We start from the raw sequence: 24130 nt of genomic DNA, 5'->3' as shown, positions 1-24130 counted from the left end.
CACAAAATTGCATCTCACCTATTCTCCCATACTTTGTTATAGACAATAAATGAATCATTTAAGATAAAGCATCTATACTAAAAGTATGTTCAGATACATAGCATGCACAGTCCATCCTTGCATTGACTTTCCCAGAAAGGTTTGTAGGAGCTGTTCCTAGAGTTCAAGTTCAAGAGTTCCTAGAGTTCAAGAACAGAGAAGGAGGTCATCTTGCCCACCTTCTTACATGTCACAGGCTGCCTGTCCCCTGCTCTGCACCTTTTATGGATCCCACTGCCTCGGGTTTAGCCCCATCAGGAGTCTTTCTAGAAGAGTGTGCCATCCTGGTTTGAAGACCAGAAAGGTGGGGAGTCTGCTGGTCTCTTCAGTAGTTTGTTCTGAGAATTAATCCTTTGTACTTGTAAAAACACATGGATAAGTTATTGCTAATTTGATGACACTGCTTCAGGTTGTCATCATCAATCACACATCAATCACACATCAATCACATTTCCTAGCTGGCTGAAAGGTCTCTTCCCACCCAGTGTCTGCATCTGGTACCAGTACATGCATTACACTTGCTCTAATGACCCCATATATTTTTGCTTTTGATACACCAGTTCTCAGCTGCTTGACATATGCTTATGCAAGGATGCAAAATGGTTCATTTTGGAGCAAAATATTCAGAAATGTCAAGCTGAACACCTTTCAAGATCTATTGTGCTTATACAGTTACTTTACTAACCAAACAGGTAATTTTACATTAAAAAAAAAGCAAGCCAAGTTTACCTGACAAGACCTCTATCCAATAAAAACATCATTGTCTGCCACTAATAATATTCCTGTTCTTTATTACTTAAATTCCAATATCAGCTTGTCTATTACTTTCCTGGAAGTGAAGCTAGGCTAACTGCCCTGCTGTTATCAGAATTATCCCATTTATTCCATTAGACCATCGGCAAAACATGAGCATGTTTTCAGTCTTAGCAGATTTCTCAAACACCCCCAAATTTATTAAAAATTAACATCAGTGGGTCAGACAATTCCTCAGCTTTCTATTTTTTTTATTTTTTTTTTTAGGCTGCGTATCTGCAGGTTATACAATGTCTACTGGTTCAAAGTTGTTATCCCAAAGTAGATTTATCTGACATTCTCTTAATTGCTGATGGGCTGGAAAATAATTAATCATCTTCACATGATATACGTACATCATCTTGTTTCTTTCCAAACGTAAACCAGAAATCTGTAATGAACTTTTCAGCCATCCAAGCATTTCTTAAGAACAGTTTTAACAACTTCAACCCTTGCTGGGCCTACATAACTGCTACGTTTTTTTTCCTTATGTAACATTACTCTTTCAGAACAGCTTTTACTTGCCAAGAATAGATTTTCTTCTAGTCTTTGCTAGTAACTTTCATACCTAATAACATACAAATATCAACTGATATCTATCTCTCCTTTTCTAGCCCTTTTTTTCCAATATATAGCCATACACTTTATTTAAGTACTGTGTATATTCATACCCACATATACATCTGTAGATGTGTACAGATACGTACACACCCACATGTACAGATATGCATAAACAAACATTTACCTATTTAAACACATTTGTACACGTGTAAACATATTTCTACTTCATCTTCTTTTGCCACATATGTTCTCTTAACAACATCTATCATCAGCCTGTCCAAAAGTTGAATTCTTCCATGCCAGGTTAGACACCATTTGTTTTATAGAACAATCATCTGGTATTTAATGCTATTCTAGTGTTGTTTTACAGACAGACAAATGAAATCTTCATCAAATCTCCAAAATAAAGTTCCCCATAATTGCACAGTTTTCTTTCTTACAAGTGGTAGTAGCTAATCCTGTCTTCAGGTTCAATTCAGTGACTTATAATATCACAACCTCCCACCCCTACTTGCTCCTGGGCTGTGATAATCAGCATATTGCACTGTATTTTTAAGGTCCTGCACTTCCTGATTCTAAGTCAGGCAGATATAAGCCACTGGGTCATACAAAAAGTCATTCATTTCACACTGTTTCTTTTATCTCCCTTAGCCTTCTTAAACAGCTTATTCAATATTCTCACATTCTGGCCCCTCTGGTTCTGAAACCTGATGAGACAATTATGTTGAATTTATCTTCATTATCGAGAAATTTCAGTTCCTCTTACTTATTACCCAGACTCCCAGCTTCAGCATATAAGCAATTCCAAATGCATTTCTCTTTGGATACTTTACCACACTGTTTTAATTTGTTCCTGACATGGTGAATTCAAACCACATTTACTTTCTTAGCCCCCTTCTGCGTGTTGTTACTTTAAATACAGCTGTGGCAGTTCCTAGTTGTCAAGATTTTTGTCCTCTGCCACACCTATTCAATCTCTCCCTCGTTTAGTACTGAATAAGTTACAAGCCAGCGCACGTTTTTGCTCCATGGCAAGTAGTCGGTCCAAAACCAACAGAGATATTTTGTGTTGACCCGTGGGATGCTGACACAGGCTGGGACTCTTTATCTGCACTGCTATTTAAATAATGGCATTCAGCATCCTTCTTTCTGTGTTGGGAAGTTCTGTTTTTGCAGGTGGCTTTGCAGCATAATTCAGCAAATGCAATTTTAAATTCCCGTGCAAGGACTCCACTTATAGCACGCAGGCACGAATTATCAAGGACCTGTGGTCTACAGAAACTTGCAATACCTTGCAGTCACAGGACTCAGCTCTGGCCTTTACCAGTGATGGAAACTCTCTGAAGAGACACAGATGTGTTTAGCACAGGGGGAAGAAATGCATTAACATCTGCGCACGGCTGACAGCTGCTTTTCTCGCACAGCTCAGACGATGAAGTTCTGCAGAGCCTTTCTAGGAGCAAACAGGGCTGCATGAGTGCCCACGGCCATCAAGCTGTGCCTGGTCACCACGCTGCTCCCTGCCTTTTTGTAAGAGAACGAGGGAAAAAACCCTTTGGGGAAGCAGGTTTCCCTCAGCCCACACTGACTTCATTGAACACTAGATTGTACCTAAAGTGTTTAAAGCCTGTGCAATTTAGCTAAATGAAAACGGGGCTCTCTTTCCGTGCTTACTTTCCATGTATACCATAGCAACCTTAAAATATACAAATTTGAGTCTGGATGTAATGAACGCTCTGATCTTAGAGAGGATCTTAGATCGTCTCCCTGTGTGTAAAGGTTGTTTCTTTTATTAGACTAATTGCTCTAACTGTAAAAATGATGGGCTTTCAGCTACACAAGCATTCCTTTGGTCATACTCACCTAAGTTCCAGTATATCCACACAAAACCACCAACAAAAGGCATCAACTGGGGGAGCACAGCAGGCAGGAAGGGGTCACTTTGAAGAAGGTGAGATGTTTTCAACGTACCAGTTGTTGAGCAGCCCAGCCCCTTCTGTCTGAACATGCTATTGCTTGGAGGGTTGCTGACCCAGCGAGCTTAGTAAAGGCTAGCACACATCTTGCAAATAACCTTTGTTTTACTGAATGATTTAAGTACCGATCGCAGCACAATTCCATTTACATGCAAATTGCTTAAATTGGTAATTCATTTATCCACAGGAGAGTGCAACGTGTAAAGTATAGATTGGATCAGAAACAGAAGTTGTAAGGAGACAGAAATATTTACATGTGGACAAATGGAGTGTATAATGTGTTACAGATACATGCAGAGAACTTTCTTAGCAATGCCCATTGCAAACTGGGAGATGGTGATGAGGGAAGAGATATAGCTCAGAGATGTAATCCAAAGGTAAAATGAATAAGTGCTGCTTTATCCTAAACTGATCTATTTGCAAACCCAAACATTTATAAACTGAGGATGGAAGATGATCTGGTTTGCTGACCTTCTCCACATAGCACAAGCCCTAGCCGTTCATGGACTTCTGCCCTAACTGCAGCACATAAAGCATATTTTAAGTTTCCAGCAGCTCATGTAACTGTGTGTGCGTATCTGTCAGCCTCCCAGAACCCACAATGACTTCTGAATTCAGGGAATGATTTCAACCACTTCTGACAGATGAGAAGGGCTTTCAACAGCATTTAAACAAGTTTGGTGAAAGCAGGCAAGCAGGTGGAGATGAAAGACGGATAGCATTTTCAACTGGGAGAAAGCTCTTACCCAGGATGTTACTAAAATGCTGAGCCCCCATTCCTGACATAGAAATGAAGTTGTATGTACAAACAGCAGGAAAATCTTCCTTTGGAGCTCACAGCACTCTTGAATCTACAGCAAAACAGGATTCTTTAGCTTTGGTGCTCGTGGATCAGTTTGTTTAACTATATTTGTTTTCCACACTGAAGAACTCAGATCTTGCATGTTTTCAAAAGCCATAACAAATGGATATATAAATTTATAATATATAATATTTATAATGAGTATGTGTGTATAAAATTCAACAAAAAGCTGAACGAAATTTGAATGGAAATATTTACTATTAAAATAATTGTTCAATAATATTTTTTTTTTGCAGTCCAGAATGTGAATGGTTAAGTACCATTTAAAATAAGAACTCCTTTAGAAAACATTTGTTTTTCAAGCATTGTACCATGAAATGCCTTAGAAGTGGCAAATCCATCAAAAATGCTCAAAAGAATTTACAAATGTGCATTTAGCCGTCTTACAGACCTCGTATGACCTGTTCAATGTCACAGTGCACTTCCCCTTTCTGTGTATTACAGCCTGCAGAAAAGACACAGAAAGCTCTTCAGCAAACTGCGGAAGACCAAACTCATCTGACACTGCAAAACCTTAAGCTTAGCTTTCAGTGCTCGATAAAGTCTTTGGCAAATATTATTTTCCAGCGTAGTTATACCTGGAGAATCTGTATTGAATCTCTTTAACTGCCAAAATGGTAAAAAAGAGTCTGATCCAGGAATACAGTGCAGAAACTTGTTTTGAGAGCACTTCTACGAACACTTAGCTACTTGAATCTCGGCTGATAACATTGACATAATAACATTTTCCTGTTGCAGTTTCAAGCCTCTACAGACCACATACGTACAGACCAAAACATTCCAGATGCGGGCTACTGAAGGCACCAAACTGTTTTTTCACGATATGACTGCAGGAGTTGGACCCAAATCTCCAGGGTTAAGCGTGGATGTGCTGGTGCTTAATGCCACCAACCTTCCCTCTTGCTGCTTTGCCAGGTGCTAGGAGCTTATGCTTTAGGAGATACTTTGAAAAATGTATATGAATGGGGTTGCTATTATCCATCAAAGGCTTCAGGCTGAAGCAGTTGTTCAGAGCATCGCTGACACGGATCCCTGCTGCCGACAGAACAAGTCTATATTCATGCCTTGCAGACAAAATCGCCATTCGTGCTGAGATTTGTACCATCTTCACAAAGTTCCTTGGGAGATCTGTCGGCTTTGTGCGGGGGGAAACGGGTCAGAAAATACTGACGATTTTCAAAATGCTTGCCTTGAATTTCAATGTCTCCTCCTTGTCCTGGCTAACAGTGCACTACTGTTGGGACACACTGAGTCCCTCACACCACACGTGAAGTGCATCGACTGGCTGAGTGTGTGGGGACTGCAAACTCCCCTGCATGCCCCTCCCTTCCCAAAACACCAGCAATGGGCCATTATCTTTGATTTTGACATCTGAAGAGAGAATGCAAATGCCAGGAAGGAAGTTTTTAGAATCTGTAAAAAAATACTCTATAAAAGACCTTCCAAAGGGAATATTACAACAGGATACAGTAAAGAAAAACAGAAGAAGAATTTGAGGGGGAGAAGCTCACACTATAAATGAAAAATACTTCTGAGAATAAACAAAAACATAAGCACATCCAAACTTACTTCTGCTTAGCAGAAAATATGTCATTAGTAACTTTTCCACTTAAAATAAACTAAACACATTAGTGGAATACTTGAACATTTCTAATTTATACCTTCCGGACTGCGCACCGTAGTGCGAGGGACATGAAAGTACGTTTTGAATTGATGTTTGGGCCGCCCCCGCTAGACCACCAAGGCAGAAGGTGAAATGCAGAGGTTACAAGCTGAGTACGAGGACTCCAGTTCTTTGAAAAATTTCCTTTATACCACTAGGGTATCTCCTCAAGAATCAGGAAAAAATCATCTCTGAAGTCACTGAAATGAAGATTAGGAATTCCCAGTCTTTCTGAGGATCTTGGTAACAGCCAGTCTCTATAAAATTGTCATGACTTATTAAATCTTGACTAGCTTACGGCTATCTATATTGTAAACTATAACAACATACACCATAAAAACAAATACTGTCCTAATTCCAGCCTCCTCCCCCCACAGGTTTCTTTTGTCAACCACTGTCAGGGCACACTGTGCTGTGCAAGCTATGCACACAGTCTGCACATCAAAGAATCTGCAAGCTAAGCATCTGAACGAGATCCTCTCTGCACAAGAAAATGCAGAACAACTCAAACTGATGGGTCCGCACCCAGCTTTATGAAAGTCGTCCCAGAGAGGGTGACTCTTCATGAAGATAGGGGACAGTGATTTGTTAAAGAAGGCTAAAAAGCTCTGAACACTTATGGAGCACAGATAACGGTTTCAAAGAAACCTCTGAACAGCTGAGAAATTATCCTAGGGAAGAATAGGACAGAGCACAACAAAGCAGCAAAACTGACTTGGATTCTGTTTTTTCGTCAATTACCAAGGCATCAGGTTTTTGTCAGAATGCTTCCCAGACTCAAGGACTGTATCACAGACTTGGAGCAGGCATTTGCTGGTCTACATGAAGAAGTGCAGACTTCTTAAAAAATAAAATTCACTATTTTAATCTGAAATTGCAGTGAAAGATCATAGAGGAGTAAGTTAAATAGAAAGTATTAAGCTTATGCTTGAAAGGATGATGCAGTCTGAGAGGAGAAATGCAGAGCATTTTTTGCTGGCATTTTCATAGGCATGGTGGAAATTCACTGGCCTGTACCTACAGAGGCTACCTTGGAAAGAAGAAGGGGTTTGTGCCGGGGGAGGTGGTGAAGGGAAGAACAGCCCTTTTAAAGGAAATTTGTCAGCCTGTCTACTTCTAATTAAGAGACTGGATGATAATCAGCATCATAAGTTTAAATACACCTTCTCTTTAATTAATAATTTATCCTTCACCTGATTTCCTGGGGAAACAAAGTTGAGGTGATCACACCTTTCTCTGTCAGTGCCTGCCTCTCTGCACTCCGCTGCATCTTCGGAGCCCTGCGGCTGTTTCGAGTGCCCTACCTTTGACAAAGGATAACAGTTGCAAAGATATTATGTTCCCATCAGAATAAAGAAAAGAGACCCCATTAAGTGTTCACATGGAGAGGGAGGTTGAGGCATAAATACGTCCCTTATTAGATAGCAAAGAATCAACAAAGGGCTTGAAATACTTGAACGCCTCATGGGAAACACATCCATTGAACTCACGCCTTTCTAAACATCAGGAAATCCAGCTACCAGACACAAATCTGTAAGAAACCAGGCTTCACTGGCTCTGCTGCTCAGCCGGCAGCTTCACTTAAGCAAGCGAACCGATTGCTCCAGTTGCAAAATACCCGTGTTTTGTTGGATGGGGAGCATGGCAAACAGGCTCTTGGTGAGTAACCTAGGCATGAAAAACCTTCGGTAAGCAGTTTCCAACTAGTGGCCCTCACCAAAATAAAGCTTGCCCTCTTCCCTCGCTTCAGGGCAGGCTTTTTGGGAACCCATGGAAAGGGGCATGCGGTGGCCGGGGATGCATGGGGCTGGGGCTGCAGCGTGGGGAGGGCTCTCTTTCTCCAGGGGAAGCGCAGTCGTGAACCTAAGAACAACAAGGCAGTATTACACTTAATCCGCTGCCATCTGGCTTCATTTTGACAATCCACAAAATCAGACACAACATTCTTCCCCAAAATCCCTGAAAAACAACACAGAACCAGTGTCAAACCGAGTGTCCCCTCCTCTTCCTTCCCCGGCCCCTCCAGTGACATTTCTGCAGGAGTGTCCTGCCTACAGATGTTCCTGCTGTGGCAGAGCAGCGCCCTTTGTCATGTTTATGAGGAAAAGGAGGAGGAAGTGGAAGGAGAGACAGCAAGCAGGAGCGGCTGCAAGCAGCAGCTGCCATCCACGCTTCGTGAGCTGCCTCCAAGAGGCCATCGGTGCTGCCTGCGTGCTCACTTTCTGTGAATTTAAGGGAGAACCAGGACCATCTATCTATTCATCCTCCCCTGCAGAAACCAAATGGCCATTCCTGAGAGGACAAAGGAGCCACAGTCTTTAAACGAGCTGGGCACACAGTCCTGCTGCAAATCAGCTAGGCAAATCCCCTCATTCTGAGTTCACAACAGCGTGCTGCAGGGAGCCTTGGTTTGCGACATCTGCATTGTTACTGAGGCATTAAAATAGTCCAAGAGAGCTCAAATGTCCTCTCACAAACGATGACTCAGTAACTACTGAACAGAGCCATTTCTGTCCACAACAAAAGGCAGAAAGGCAACCAAAAATGTTGAAATAATACCCAATTCAAGCTGAGTTGTGTTCCTGTTAAAAAATATTGATTATCTACCAAAAAAAAAAAAAAAAAAGAATTGCCAAAGACTGGATCACATTTTCACCATAGCCTCCCAGCTTAGGGGAGCAACTCAGCTGCCGGGCTTCCCATGCCCTTTCAGACACTGGAGTGCTCAAGACGCCTGGCCTCCATCGCATCAGAGACCTCCTGTAGCTCCTGCGTGGCTTCTGCCAACTCCATACAGATGTCTCAGATATTCTGGGACATCTCAGCTAGAGGCCGTGGTCTCTGTTCCATCACCCTCATGCAGTCCATGACCACATATCTGCTTGTACTCCTCATGTGCTGCCTACAACGGGAGCGAGCTCTCCTAGTTCTGCACATGGATGTCTTCCTGGCTGCCAAAACAAGTGCTCTAACAACCAAAACATTCACATCCATGAACAATGCTTTGTTCTGCTTCCATAACGAGATGTCAGCACAGAAAGCAAGACAGGTGCCATTTGCACGCCTGCCTTCGAGCTGAGTGCCACAGGGATGTCATCAGGCTTGGTGTGCGGTGTGCTGGAGCACGGCTGTGCATCCTGTCCTCCAGAAGGCTCCTTACTGACAGCAGCATGCATGCTAACCGGGCACATCTCCACGGAGTCCTGCATGTGCACATCCATTAATCAGGTGTCTTTCTTCATGTTCAGGGTTACGCCAGGGAATAACCTTGCCTGGCCTTTGCACATGGACCAGAAGAGGTGGGGGGAGATGAAAATAGTAAATTCCCTGTGCTATGGCAGTGCCACCTGCAATGGACACGTAACTTCATAAAAATTTATCCTATTGAAACTCCCAAAGGTTTCCAGTTTTAGCCTATGAAAGACCAGGTTCATATTGTGGCCTGAAAGGAGGAAATGGCACACTTGTGCTAAGTATTGTGGGTTTGGTTTTACAGCAAAAGTTGTGTCTGCACAAGTTTAAGCATTGCATGTTGAAGAGCTGTGCTCTCACACATATCAAGCAAATGCACACCTGGGAGGGAGGTGGAAACCTAACCTCCTGTGAAAACATAATCTCCTGTGAAACCAGAAGTGTAGGCAATATGAAAGGAACACTTACACTGAGGGAGATGGTAAAGATGCAATGAGCGAGTAAGACAATTTTATCCCTAATATTTAAAAAGACTTTAGAAAAATTGATTATGACCCGGGTTAGGAGGACTGTGGAACCTGTGCTATGATAAATAATGCCAATCTGTGATTTGTTGTGGCACCAGATTTATAGGGAAGTTAGAGATATGAAAGATAAACATTGTGACTAGTAACACTTCAATCTGAAACTAAGAATCATAGAGCTGCTGAGAAGTTTCTGTTTATTTAGCTTTATGTTTCAGGAAATTGTATATTTTACAGGTTCAGTTTGGGTATCTGATCATTTCATACTGCAGTCTTCTGTCTCCCCTTGCAACATGCATCCTCCAAATACAAGCTGCTAGAGCAGCATCCTCTCTCCAGATGGAGAGCTAGTGAGCAGTTCCCTTTACAGCCTGCAAAACCCTAAAAGGACAGTAGAGTCTGAATTGCAGGGTTTTACTGACAGCAGCAGGCTCCAGATTGTTCAGTTTCCTTTACCATCACAAAGGACATGCCTGGTACCTCTCTCCTCGAAGTCCTGTCTGCACCATGACTAAGTAGTTACCTTATGGGGGGACTGAATTCCTGGTGGCATTAGAGGGGTTTCTCTCTGGGACTTAGAGCAAATAAATACCTGATGTGATGGAATTGATGAGTTTTTGTGGGAATTTCTGGTTTTGATTGTTTGTTTGTTTGCTTTGTTTTCTTTTTTTTTTTCTTTTTTTTCCTTTTTTTTTTTTTTTCTGAAAAATAAATTCCAGTTTGTTGCACTTTAATTTAGGGCCTGCCCGACACTTTGCAGTGATCACAATGAGAATTGTCTTGGCTCTTGGCCAGAACTGTCCGCCATAAAATCATCAAGTGAGAAATCTGCACATCAAATGTTTACAGTGCTTTCTTCTCAATACAAGCAGAAAAGCTATGGACTACTCATCCTAAAGAGGCCTTTTTTTTTTTTCTTTTTTTTTTTCTTTTTTTTTTTTTTTCTCTTCCAGGAGCTTGTGAGGGCTCCCATAAAACAAGATTATCTCCTCCTATCCTCATTTAGCCACATCTGGAGCAGCAGCTACCTGTTTCAACACTGATGTTGGAAAGGTGACTGCAGAAATCTGACAATCTTTCATATGCAGAAGGAGTAGTTTACCCTATGTATTTCTGAGTTTCTTTACTGTATCTGTGGAGAAAATTAAGGTTGAATATTACAAGACTTCAACAACATTTTACAAAAGAACAAAAAAAAAAAAGAAAAAAAAAGGAGAGCTCCACTGAAACATGGAGTAAATTCAGGTCACTCCTAAATTATTTTTTTTCCTTTCCTTTATCTTATTAAACACATGCAACAATGAGTTTCTTTATGCCTGTGGTATTACTGCAAGCCTACCAGTGGTGTGTCAGCAGGGATTGGAGGGACCAGTCTGGAGCTCCCGACCTCACACATGCAGAGGTGGGTACTCTCATTTCCCTCCCTGCCACCCTCCTGTCTTTTCACTTGCTCAACTTGGACCATCTCTAGGTAACTTGAAACAGCAAGCATTTTCAGTTGATAATCATGGTCACGCAAATCTGTAGCATTTCTCATGCCCAAGACTATATATAATTTCAGAATTGTCTCACCTTACCATAATTTTATTCATTCGATGGAGTATAATTAAACTCCTCTACAAAAAGTCTTAAAATGAAAAGATGGGTTTTGTTTTAAGGATGTTGTATTCACTTTTGCTTAAGTATTGTCTTTCCCAATGTTGTAAACTGGCAATACTCTTGGAAATCTTTGCTGAGAGAGGGTGTCCTATAGCAATTAAGGTATCTCAGTGGAGCGATATGAAACAGTTGAGGAAAATGGATCAAAAACTGTGAAAGACTGAAATGTGCATCTCCAGCCATCTGCTACACAGAATATATGTTATTTTACTCTTTTAATGCCTGTAATCTTTCTGTGTATGGCAATTTAAAGCTCTGCTCTGTTTTAAAATAGAAAGGTAAAACTTCTTTTCACACTCCATTTACTGGCCAGCTGGAACTACAATGCCTGTTCCTGCTCATTTATGAGGGTTTTGAGAGGAGAGTGGTGGGCAGCAAACCCATTTAGCTTCTTCATATAAAAAATGTTGATAGGAAACAAGGGGAAAAATGCCTGTAAATGCCTTCTTTAAAAGACATAATGGCCTTATGAATGAAAACTGCTCTCTTAAACTTCATTTCACAAATACCCTTCTCAAGGCCAGCATTACTTACTGAGAAAAGAACTCAGTGTCTAACCAGAACATGCTGCGTGGCCTCACCGTGTCCTTCACGCCACGGGTGGGAGGTGGCAACAGAGCCGCAGGCTCAAAACCCGGGCTGAAATATCATTAGAATGCAATTAAAGGATATAGCACCACAATCATGGAAAAGGAAAGTGCATAACAGCAGAAAATAAATCATAGATAATTGAAACATCATTTCAGAAACTATTGAGACTCACATCTTAAAAACACAACAAAGCGTGTTCTTGCTTTTTTTTAATGGAGGGTTTTGTTTGTTGGTTTGGTTTTCATTTTTAAAGGGCAAACTTGGTAGTGTAACTACTTTACACTTTGTTGTGTTATTTTTTCTGTCTGTGTTTATTTCATCTTCCCTCGTCTACTGTTTTTAAATCACTTCTTCACAGAGTGCTAGTTCAATGTCAAAAAGAGGCAATTCAAGTGGAGATTAAATATTTCTGTCATTTTATCATCACTATTGCCAAAATCCTGTTTAAAATAGTACCTTTGAGATTCCCAACAAAAAAATAAAAACAAAAATACAAAATTAAACAGTTTCCTAACTCAAATGCTAGCTCAAGACAGTAAATGGCTGTGTTTTGGCTGATCTACCAACCAGGATGACAGCTTACCAGGCACTCTTTACCCGTGCAGTGATTGCTGTAATAATAATTTGGGGTTCATTTTTGTCCTTCTCTCTCTGGTTACAGGAAGATCTGTTCTGTTCTGATGTGCGTAGCAGCCTGGTTTAACTAAACAATGACTGTCCCTAGCTCTTGCTCAACCTACGCTTCCTCCCTCCCTGCAGCTGCAGTCCGAGGAAGAGGTCCCACACTCTGGATGAGGTCCTGGAGCTGCTGAAACAGGACCACTGGCCAGCGTTACTCCAACAGGAGATGAGAAGATGCTTCCCTAAGAATGGAGAGGGTCAGCAACGACCCTGTCATCTGTCCTCTCATCCAGCTGGTGGAACTTTGATCTCATCTTAGTTGAAGCAGTGTCAGAGGCTGCTGCTTGCTGCCTGGAGAGATGGAGAGAGCTCTCCAGGCTAGCAGATTGCAGTCATGTAGAAGCAGGTACACGGGCAGGAGTTGCAGCCATACAGCTGGCCACAAAGTCAAAGATGCCTCAGATTTTTCTAATCGTCTCTTTTAGGTATTGGAGGGAAAACCCCAAACCAAATCTTCAGCCATACAGGAGCTGCTCACACCACAGTTGGTATGGGACATGGACAGACCTCCAAGCTCCCTCTCCTTCCTGCAGAAGTAAATCCACACAGAGTAAGGACTGCAGCAGCGACCAGAATTTCCTTCATCTGCCAGGCAAAATACAATTGACAAAACTTCTCTGTCATTTCCTTGCTTCAGAGGATAAAATTAATTAAGTGAGAATCTTTTTCTCTAAAAAGCGTCTGATTTGCTTCAAGCCAAGACTTTTTGATTTGCCTGTTCACTGCTGTCATGAAACACAGGAAAAATCCACTTCAGAATATCTTGGCTTGCCACAGACAGTCTGTTGAAACCAAGCTACCACACGTTCAGAAGGAAAAGTAAAGTGCTCATGGAACATGTCCCACAGGCTCATAAAAATGTAGTCATTAACAAAGATAAAAAAAGAGTTTAAGTGTGACAGTTACAACAGGAAAGAAAATGCCAAGAGCAGCCCAGATCTGGAAAAACACGGAAAAAATCTTAAGAGCGGAAAGACCGCAAATGATGTTTCTTTCAACTTTCTGCAGAAAAAAAGCCCTAAAATGTCTGCTACTTGAAAAGTCTCTAAATTGAGAAAATCCAGAAGAGATTTCTGGGACAAGGAAGCATCCTGCAAGCAGCTGCAGATTATACATCCACCGTAGTCACCTGAGCTGATGCAGAGGACAACCTCCTCTCCAACCCCCAGCTCACGCCATCAGTGGAGAGCCCGAAGGAGTCACAGCTAATCTGTCTGACTGCATTTCAGTTACTGAAGGGGAAGTCTTGTATTCAGTCTGTGCATGGAAAATGTCAGCTTCCCAGAATATTTCCCCAGTTTTTTGTTTCTTTTATAGTTACTTTCTAAGCCTTTAATGAAAATGGGAAAGTTTATACCCTGCTGGTGGCAGAATTGTTTCAGTTTGCCTGGATATAGTAGGCTCCACAAGGAGATGAGATTATTAGGAAAAGATAGGATGAGTCTAGAAAGGGACCTGATGTCAACCCATCATTTCACTGGCAGGACCACCGGCTGTATCCCAAGCAGACACATGCCAGGTGGCCAGCAGAAGGCAGGCTGTGCACCTCCACTCCGAGCACTTTTTCAAGGCAGCCAAGCAGCATTAGGAACCAGATCTGCAGAAACTGCACACGGGCTGTTTAGTACAGTGCCAGCAAGGTGGTAAGGCACAGATTTACACCAGAAAATCATCACAGCTTCTTTCAGTTTGTTTGCTTGTCCATGCTTCCTCAGAGAGACCAAGTGTAACCTCTCTGATGAGGGTGATATAGTTTTGACATCTGTTTCCTTAGCTGGGGGCTACTAGGCTATGATTTCCCTATCTCAAAGCAGACTTTGAGGTGGCATTGCTTGGCTTTTCATAATCTTTACACAACCATCACACCTAGGAGAGACTTAAATCACACTTGGAATAAAAAAATCCAGGTTCCTTCGTGTCTTTGGCACCTTTACAAAGTAACTAATAAAAACATTGGCAAAACAGAAGGCAAATGGCAGCCAGCGAGGTTTGGAGGGAACATTGGCTATGGTTTTCAAAAGTGGAATGACTTTTCCTTCTTACTGCATTTCCTGTGAGATCCTGCCCCTTAACCAAGCACTAAATCTCAATGTAATTACATATTTTTTTTTCACCCTACCATGGCAAAAGTTAGCCTAAAACAGCTTGGATAGAGTTACCTGAATTTTATTTTATTTTATTTTATTTTTTGCACCGCCCAAGTTAGTTCAAATGCTACATGGGATAAAAGAAAGCCATATGTAATAACGGGAAATGTAGTAGGGTGTGTTGGAGCCTTACTTGCAAGAGGGATTTTATACAGGGAGCCAAGACACAGAGCTCAGACAGTGTGTATGTGTGGGGAAACAACAACAAAACAGAGAAAGCACTTTAAGGAGCTAATGACTGTGCTCTTAAAAAAGGAGAAAAAGAAAAAAGATCACCCATATGAAGTCTAGACTTGAAATCAATTTGCAAAGCCACGCACAGGAGGCTGCAGGCACCCCAGGTTTGTAGGTTTGTAAAGCTATGTAAGAAATGTACAGACTTACATTATTTTGAATCATGAAAATCAACTTGCTTCACACAAAGAACAGCAGGTAACATGCGAACACCATTGCACTGAGAGGAGTCAAAGCAGTTGGTGCAAATGGTCTGAGATGTGAGCATGTGTGCTGGCATTGCTCACATTCCTCTCTCCCCGCCACACGGTGGGCAACTGGAATTTACAATTTACAACTGGCAGACTGCTTACATGTTCTCCCAATATGTTAACCGTTGTCTTGATTTGTATTGTTTTTCCTAACATCACAGTTTCTTCACTAGGCTTTGTTGTGGGCAAGGTTATGTACATGGCGAGGCTTCCCATATGGAATGGTTTAATGAGTCTAGGGTAGCAATGCGATCACTAGGGGTTGCAACAGATGGGGCTTGGTTAGACAAGGAGCCAGTTAATGTGGGTGTTTTTACAATTGTTTTACGCAGCTCTCCTATCACCACGTGGAAGTACAGCAGATGAGAGCTCTTCAGGGTCAGAGAGGCAGGCTAGAAGGGAATATGTTGGCTGAAAGAAAGAGTGAGTGAATGAAAGCAGAGGCTTAATGAATAACCTTTATGGCTGCATCTGAATTTCAGTCATTGACCAGTCCTATAAGCACTGCTTAGCCACTGATCTTACTATTAGCCAAGGGTGGCCATTAATTGTCCTTCAAGTTGCGGCTGACCCAACTAGTCTAGCCAACAGCCAATGCAGGAACAACCATGTCTTCTTCAGCTGTTTCAGCACTAGGTCCACTTTCTCCATCCACCTTCACCCCAGGAGATTCAGGCATGATGTGCAGCAGCATGTATATTCATGGCACTATGTGGGCAGAGAAACATTCTCAAAACCTCAGGTTGAAGCCTTACAGCCTGAATTACAGCTTACAGTCATGAAAAGTAGTTGGAAATCCCTAATGTCTTGCATGTGGGGTTTGCAAGCCCCACCTGCCCTGGGGGCAGGTTAGGTTCAAGTTTAGGCTGGGGTTATATTCCGCAGGGAAGAGGTTATTTGCTTGTCTTCAGCTTGTGTTTCTCTCTGGGGAACTGCTATCCCCAGCTGCGAAGCCGCCCCAAGAGAGGCAGACAGTGGTGATTAAAAAATTGTCCAGTCAAGGGATGAAGGCACCCTGCAACTTCTGATTTCCAAAACAGGCTTCTGGGAAGTGCTAAGTGACAGCAGACTTGGTGAGTGTGAATCTGCCCCAAATACTCTGGGAGGTGGCGTGGAGACGGGAACAACATTGCCCTCCCCAGCTCAGCTCAGAAGAAAACGTACCTTCTGCCCTTCCACAGATTCAGCTGATCTCAAATATAATGGAGCCATAGATCTCCTACTCACAGGGTCAAGGAGCAAAGAAGAGGGCAGGGTCTGGGCCAGTAACAAAACAAAAATCAACTGGAACAAAGAAGGGCATTTAGATGAGGGGAAGAAGAAGGAGCTGTGTAAAAGCAATGACATTTCTGATGGAACAAAAAGCATATTTGCTGAAAGCCAAGCATTGGATCCAGGGAGGAGATTTGAATCATCCCCTTGGACCCATTCCACTTTTAATAAAACATTAACTATTCATTGAGAGAGAGCACACGTGTGTGTATGAATCAGTAGCCTGGCGGGTCTTCATCTGAGAGATGAGACTTCCTGAGCACCAGCCCCTCTTCTAGTAAATGTTAATTGTTTATACAAAGTGGAAGAACTTCAAGAGGAGAGACTGAGGGCCTCCCGACTGCCTCCTCCTTGAGTGAGGTAGTGACAGGAGACCTGGGCAAGTCCCTTAGCTGCTCCACAACTCACCAAAGAACACACACTCACAAACCTCTTCCTCTATTTTGCTTTAAAGTTCTCCAAGTAGAAACATTTGGGGTTTTGGTTAGAAAAAGCTGGAAAACAGAATCCCTCTCAGCGCTCTCTGACTTGGACTTACCCTTGCATTTTTCCAGCTGCAGAGCAGCCCTGGTGCTGACCCGGGGAGAGGAGCCCTTTCCAGGCCCAGCTCTCCCTGTGGTCCCCCACTGCTGCCCCACACCTGCCAGAAGATTTGTGCTCTCCTTTGAAACACCACCAGCTGACTAGATACTGCATGGAGGAGATGGGATTTATGCAAGCACTGCTGAAAGCAGCACTGCTAACAAGAGCGGGGAATGGCTCCATATAACAGCCGGCCACCTCTATCAATCTTTGCCACGGCCATGAACCCAAAAGTGTTAGCAAGCCTATTTTGATTAAACACTACTTAAAAACAGCAAACGGTAATGCTCTCTTACATGTATCAGCTGGTCACAACCAGCTCTCAGCCAGTATATTTTCGAAACCTGATTGTGCGTCACATTTCCAGCAGGATCACTCCCTGCTGGCTGGCTGAATGCTTAAAAGCAGTGTTTCTCGGCCATTTTAAAATCAAAGGACAACCCAACACTGGGGATGGGAAGAGAGGCCAATGTCCTTCTTGTAACCCATATTGTTCAGGGGCTGGCAGAGCAGGAGTGAAACAGTGTTCTTAGCACTAAGGAGGTAAAATGGCCGGTTTGCAAAACTGTTCTTTTAATTATTAATTGCACACTTTCCTGACTGGCAGTGTCCATCTCAAAGCTGTGTTCCCATTGCCATAACCAGAGGGTAGGTTGTTTTGGTGCCATCAAGTCAGTTATCACATTCCTTTGTCCTGTGGATCAGCCAGGGCCTGCAAATGACAGGCCGCACAACACTGGTCTAAGGCAAATATTGCCAGCCCATCATTGCTTACTTTTTCTTGTATATGGGGAAAGCAGACCTTGGCTCAGTCTGCCACGGGGCAGCATGGCTCATTCTGATCTGCATCAGGCCATTCCCACTTGCTCTGCAAACTTTATGTATAGGCCTCAACGGGGCATGACTGCACTGACACAGCCAGGATAGGGATTTGAGGGCTGCAGGTTCGTATGAACAGGCACAGGCAGTGAGACCATGGAGCTTATTTGCAGACCAAGATGAAAAGTACCAGATGGACTGGTTTCCTGTTGCATTGGAGCTCTTCCCCCAGCACTGCGCAGTGCCAAAGTCATCTGGGTGCTTCGCATTCCTTTCCAATTCAGCAAATTCAACTTTGTGAGTCATCCAAGCGGATGGCTGAGCTAGATTAAATGCACGGCATGCCTTGCTAAGATAATTAAAAAGTTAGTAGGAAGAAGCTTACACCAGGCCCTAGGAATTGCCCGGCACAGCTCTGCTAGACTGAAAGCAGCAGCGACTTCCACATGAATAATCATCGTGTTGGAAGGCCTGCCATTAGTCCTAAGCAAATCAAACCCAGGCAGCAACAGCACAGGAGATACAGCAACAGACAGAAGTATTTTGAGGATTCAACTCTTCCTAGAAAACAATTTTCATTCCTTTACTTAGTGCTTTTTATGGGAATGACAGATGTGCTTGAAAAGTAGGAGTTTGTTAAGTCTTTCTAAATGGGAGCAGGCCGAAAACAGCTCTGATTTGGAACAGAATCACAGAACCACTGCATGGCTGAGGCTGGCAGGGCCCTCTGGAGGCCACCTGGTCCCAGCCCTGCTCCAGCAGGGCCACCCAGAGCTGGCTGCCCAGCACCATGTCCAGGCGGCTTCTGAAGATCTCCAAGGAGGACACTCCATAGCCTCTCTGGGCTGCCTGTGCCAGCGCTCTGTCACCCACACAGCCAAAGTATTTCCTGATGTTCAGGAACATGCTGCTGAGGTTTATTTGGGACCTAAAAATGCTAACACTAAGAGCAATCTACCGTAACAAATTTCCCCGAATTTCAAAGCTAGCCTGGAACATTTGCAAGAAATGCCGAAAAAACATCAGTGTGACAACAACACAAAGTACAGCCTGGGCCAATTCTATGACTGTATCTACCGCAGACATATATGACACACCACAAAAACACATGAAGGAAAACAGAATTTATACCCAGACTTCAAGTATCTGGCGATATACACATGTTCTTTTATCATATATTCAGGAACACACATTTTATATAGCATTATGTGTATATAGGATGTATACATGTTGATGTGTATCTCCCCCCACCTTTCTTATCCACAGTGAAAGCAAAAGCAGTTCCTTTCTCCACAGGAAGAAACCTTTGTTTAGAGGAAACGAAGCAGACTTAGCAGTCTGGCTCTCAGGCACTTATATAAGATTACACAGATGCTACACAAAAATCTTCTAATTGCTATGGGAAAGTGGAATATTTGGAATTAAGCAATGGATCACACTAGAGTAAAAAGAAAGACAGCTTAAATCAAACCTTAAACAATTTATCAAAGCATATCTAATGTATTCATAACATCCCAGGAAAGCTGCAATTATTATGCAGAAAGAAAAAAAAAAAAAAGCAGGTTCCTTGGAAGCCAACTGCTAAAATCATTAAGGCTTCCTGGAATAACAACACATTCCCTCATGCTCTAGCTAGACCTGTCAACAACAGGAGCCCTGAGGAATCTCCCGCGTTTGCTGGTTACCGCGCTCGCCCGCAGGGCCCTTACATCATGTCGCAGTGCTCCTATCCCAGGCGGAGCACAGCTGGCTGTAGCTTCCCCTGGAGCCTACCAGGGCCGCTCCTGAATCGACCTCACAGCTGCAGAGGGGCAGACCATCCTCTGCACTACACGAGGTGGCTATCTGGAGCATATGGGGCTCGCCCTGGGACATGATCATCCCTCCCTGCCCCTTTCTGCCTGCTGGATACGTCCGTTTCTTCTCCACCTTAATGCACACTCTTCTAAAACATACTATCTCTCATTTATTGTCTTTGTTCACATAGCTTATGTCTCCTTTTTCTCTTCTTCCTTCTCACCCATGGCCACCCAAGCTGATCGCCTCCCCTGTGGAAAAGCAGCTCTGTAGAGGGGGAATGGATCAGGCCCAGCAAGGTACTTTGACATTGCAGAACATGCCCCCAGACAGGAAAACAGCTGAAAATGAGACAATTCACAACAGCAAGACACCTGAGGGCTCTGTGTCAGCACAACAGGCTACTGCTAGACCTGACCGAATGTCTGCATATGCACTTGCGGAACTGTTTCAACACACCATGGGGATCGAGTTATCTCTTTGTAATGCCATGTTCGTCTTTCATTCATCAGGCAATGCATGTAAAGTATTGATGCATATAATCAAAATTTTAATTACCCGAGTTAATGAATTTTAATTGGATTATAATTAATTTTTAATCACATTTCAATTAAAATAAATGTTAATTTTCATCAAGCAAAAAAGGTATCTTAATATTTTCAAATATGTTTTATCTTTATTTTTTAGTTTTCAGAAACAATGACTGCTGGAATTCCTCTCAGATGATGTTAACAGACTGAAAGACAAGGGAAAGTGTTTAATAGTTTTAATTTATTCTTAAAGTTTCCTAGAACAATAGCTTGAACAGAAATCTAACTTTTTTTTCTTTTTTAACAAAACCAAATATTTATTTGTAAACTATTTTCCAACCTCTGCAATTGGATCTATGTCACTGTCATCATAAATGTTATTTTTGTTAGTAAATGCAAACACATGCATGGAACATTGCTTTTGTGAAATGTTCTTCCTGCGTTTTTTATTTTTTCTTCCAATACAATCTTTTAGGGGAAAAAAAATAATAAAAAAATCATAGTAACTCTTTCAATAGACCTCAGGGGTATTTAATTGGAAATAAGCAGATGAGGCCACGATGGTGGTGTGTCTGATGCGTTGCTCTCCTGAAGCACAGGGTGTGGATTAAGTTACAGAAGAATGGTGGATCCAACCTTGCAAACACTATTCAGGTTAGCTTGGATCCACAACTAAATTTAAGCTAAGTAAAGACAGCTGCTATCTTTACAATGAGCTAAAGTATGTGAATCCAAGCTAAGTGAGTCTTTATTCCTGAGCAGATTTGAAACAATGATTTGGGAGCCAGTTAACACACTCTGAGGCAAAAAAGTTTTCATCTCCACTAATTTTTGCTTTTGAAAGCAGGTTTCCTTCCTGGTCATCTGGTTCTAAAGAGGGACAAAGAGCATCCTGCTCCCAGCTTTGCCTGTCCCTACTGGAACGACGTCCCCAAAATGGGAAGGTTTTAGAAATGAAGATCCAACTCCAATGGTTCAAAGCCTGGCAGCAATGTCTGAGCAACTTTGGCATGTAATCTGTTTGAAAGGGTTTGGTTTCAGATGCTGAAAGACAAACATGTTCCTGACTGACTGGTTGAAATTATTTTTGCCTGTAAGTACCAAGGATGAGAACATTGTACTTGTCCACCTTTTTTGGGCGACTTTACAAGTAAAATGGTTACATAGATATAAATCAAGAAACAGCTGGAAATGATAGGAAAATTGAGAATTTACAGGTATTTATTTTTTCTGTTATAATATCACAATGCGTTTTCCCTAAAGCTTTTCACAGTCTAGGCAACTAGAATATATATATAATTAAGCACAAGGCTTGTGTTGACATAAAATATATTTATCCTAAGCAGTCACTATATGCAAACAATGTGAAGACACAATAAAAGAAAGCACAGGAAAGGAAGCAAATTAAAGCCTTTCTCTACAAAGAAGGAACTTGCTACATGGAAAGTACATGATTTGCCCACAAACACAGAAAGCTGGTAGTGCAGAGATTTCTAAGCCAAATTTTGGAGTCTTTAACTAATAATAACTCAACCACGACTGTGTCTAAGCCTCTTGTCTCTGTTCTTGGCTTTTTATTGCTGCATGCATGTATGGACTGTGTCAGCTCTCTGTATTGGCTTTGAAGATGAATGTGTCTCTATTTTGGGATGGTTTCACATGTGAAGGGAAGTTTGTCCTTCACTCGTCATAGACGCAAAGCAAAATAGGCAGCCAGAAAAGCAGGTCATACAACTTTGAAAAGATATGTGTTACATACAGCCTGCCCCTACTGTGATATATTGAACCAGAAAGCCTGGGCACACAACTCCTATCCAAGGAAGATTAAAAATGCTTTACTTTTTTTTTTTTTTTTTTTCCCTAGGTCTGCTGCTAGACATATAAATGAAAGCAGCACTGGGTTGTTTCTGTTTCCACACTTAGAAGATGAAGAAGAGCAGCTTGTGCTCACCTGCTAGCTCAGGTCAGCTCACAGAGGCTCCTTCCTGCTCATTTCCAGGGATTTCTATCTGAACTGTCTGAAACATGCCAAAAATTAACATCCAACCTGTAAAAACAGGAGCAAAACAAAACTGTTTCCCTGAAGCTTTAGCAGGATCTACAGTAGCAGCTGGCAAAGAATTGCGCTGATGTGAAACAGCATAGGGAACTGATCTAACAAGTAAATTAAGTATTTTCTACACCTTGTATATATTCAAGTCTCTTACCCCCCGGGTATGCTGTCAATGAATGCAACTGCAGCTCTGCCATGACAGCCCCACATTCAATAGCACCTTTGTCAGGGAAAAAATGTCAGGGTTTTCAGGCAAACTGTAACAGCAGGTCAGTGCTTGGAGCCCTGAGACTAATTATTGGCAAAACAGCATTTGAAGGTTCAGCGTTAGTTTGCACTATGCTTGTTCTCTGCCCATTAGTAAGTATTTAAGTAGAGTTAATTGGCTACTTGCAAGGTCACTGCAATAACTTTTGCAACAAAGCCTGGTGAATTCTTGCACATGCACGGTGAGTGGCACAGATTAACCTGGCGGAGGTGAAGCGTGCAGCTTCAACTATTTCAGGTAGCTCCTCAGCCTAATGACTGCTTCTCTCTATGCAGAACTACATGTAAAAACCCATGGTTCAATAGTCGATATTCATTTAAATTACTTTGTATTTAGGGCTCAAACTGTTGTGTGTAAATGGGAGAAAAAAAAAAACGAATTTTGCTAAAAGTTAGGAGCTGATTTTTTTTCCCCCACGTTATGCATTTGGAGCCAATCATGGCTCAACAACACAGCCATGCCCCACGAGATTTCTCTCTACACTCATTCAAATGTTCCAGGTCCTATTTCTTTAGCACTGTTTAAAGACCATATTTCTCTCAGGTGCACACAGATTTGTCAGAAGAGAGTTTAAACTCTATGCTCCCTTTGTGGTTAGTAGCTGCATTAAACAATTCCACTAGCATCATAAATTATGCAACTAGCAATCTATTGTGCTTGAGTCAGTCCTAAATTATGTGCCAATTTGTAGCTCGATTGGGTAGTTTGCATAATTAATCCAACACATGTTCTGTATTTTATCTTTGCTCATAAAGTTGCAACAATCTGCAGACCAAGAGCTTCTTAATGAAGATCATGAACTTCTCAAATACATTTATTAAACTGTTGACAGAAAATTCACAAATATCAACAGGAAAAAAGATCAGAGAAATCAGAGGGAGAAAATTACCCTAACTGTGCCCGTAACAAGCTCTAAAGTGGCCATCATTTCTTAGGGAAAAAAAAAAAGATGTTAGGGTCATGGAGAAAATGTCAACACAGGGCTCTGCAGAGGTGGTATGAAGTATTAAAAATTATTTAAGGAAGAAAGTTTTCTCTCACTGCATTTGTCTATGTATATATTCAGCTTTTATTTTTATTTTTTCCTGAAGGAGGCTACAAGAGATACCAGGACAGCACAGGAGACATAATGAAGGTCTATCAAAGCACGAAAGACATAGGGAAAAGGAACAGGGGATGATTATTCCCTTTTCCTTAACACAGAGGAAATAGGCATCAATCAATCACGTTACCAGGCAGCAAGGCTTAAATTCAACACAAGGAAATACATTTCCAACCACTCCAAAAGGTCCAAAGCCCACCTTGATCAAAATATTAACTAATCAGAGCCACAGAGTTTTAGTCTTCTATAGGTCCTAGAAGTAACAGCTTATATGCAGCCTGTGGCTCAGAATTCCCAAACCTGGAGAGGTTTCTGAAGGTGCCTTGTGGTACTCTATGCACAATTGTTTTACCCCCTCCAATGCCCTTTGTTACTACCCATTTCTGAACATAGGGTGCCAGGCTGTATGGACCATTAGGGAGAACTCTTGAGAGACTGTAGGCACAATTATAAAGCTTTTAGCAGTATAACTTACCCCTGTGTGGAGAAGGAAAAGAAGCCAAGCTAACATAAGGACCTCAGAGCTGCATCTTCA

Source organism: Cygnus atratus, chromosome 4 (genome assembly GCF_013377495.2).
Source record: "Cygnus atratus isolate AKBS03 ecotype Queensland, Australia chromosome 4, CAtr_DNAZoo_HiC_assembly, whole genome shotgun sequence".
Taxonomy (NCBI): Eukaryota; Metazoa; Chordata; class Aves; order Anseriformes; family Anatidae; genus Cygnus; species Cygnus atratus.
Note: the sequence above shows the minus strand (reverse complement) of the source record.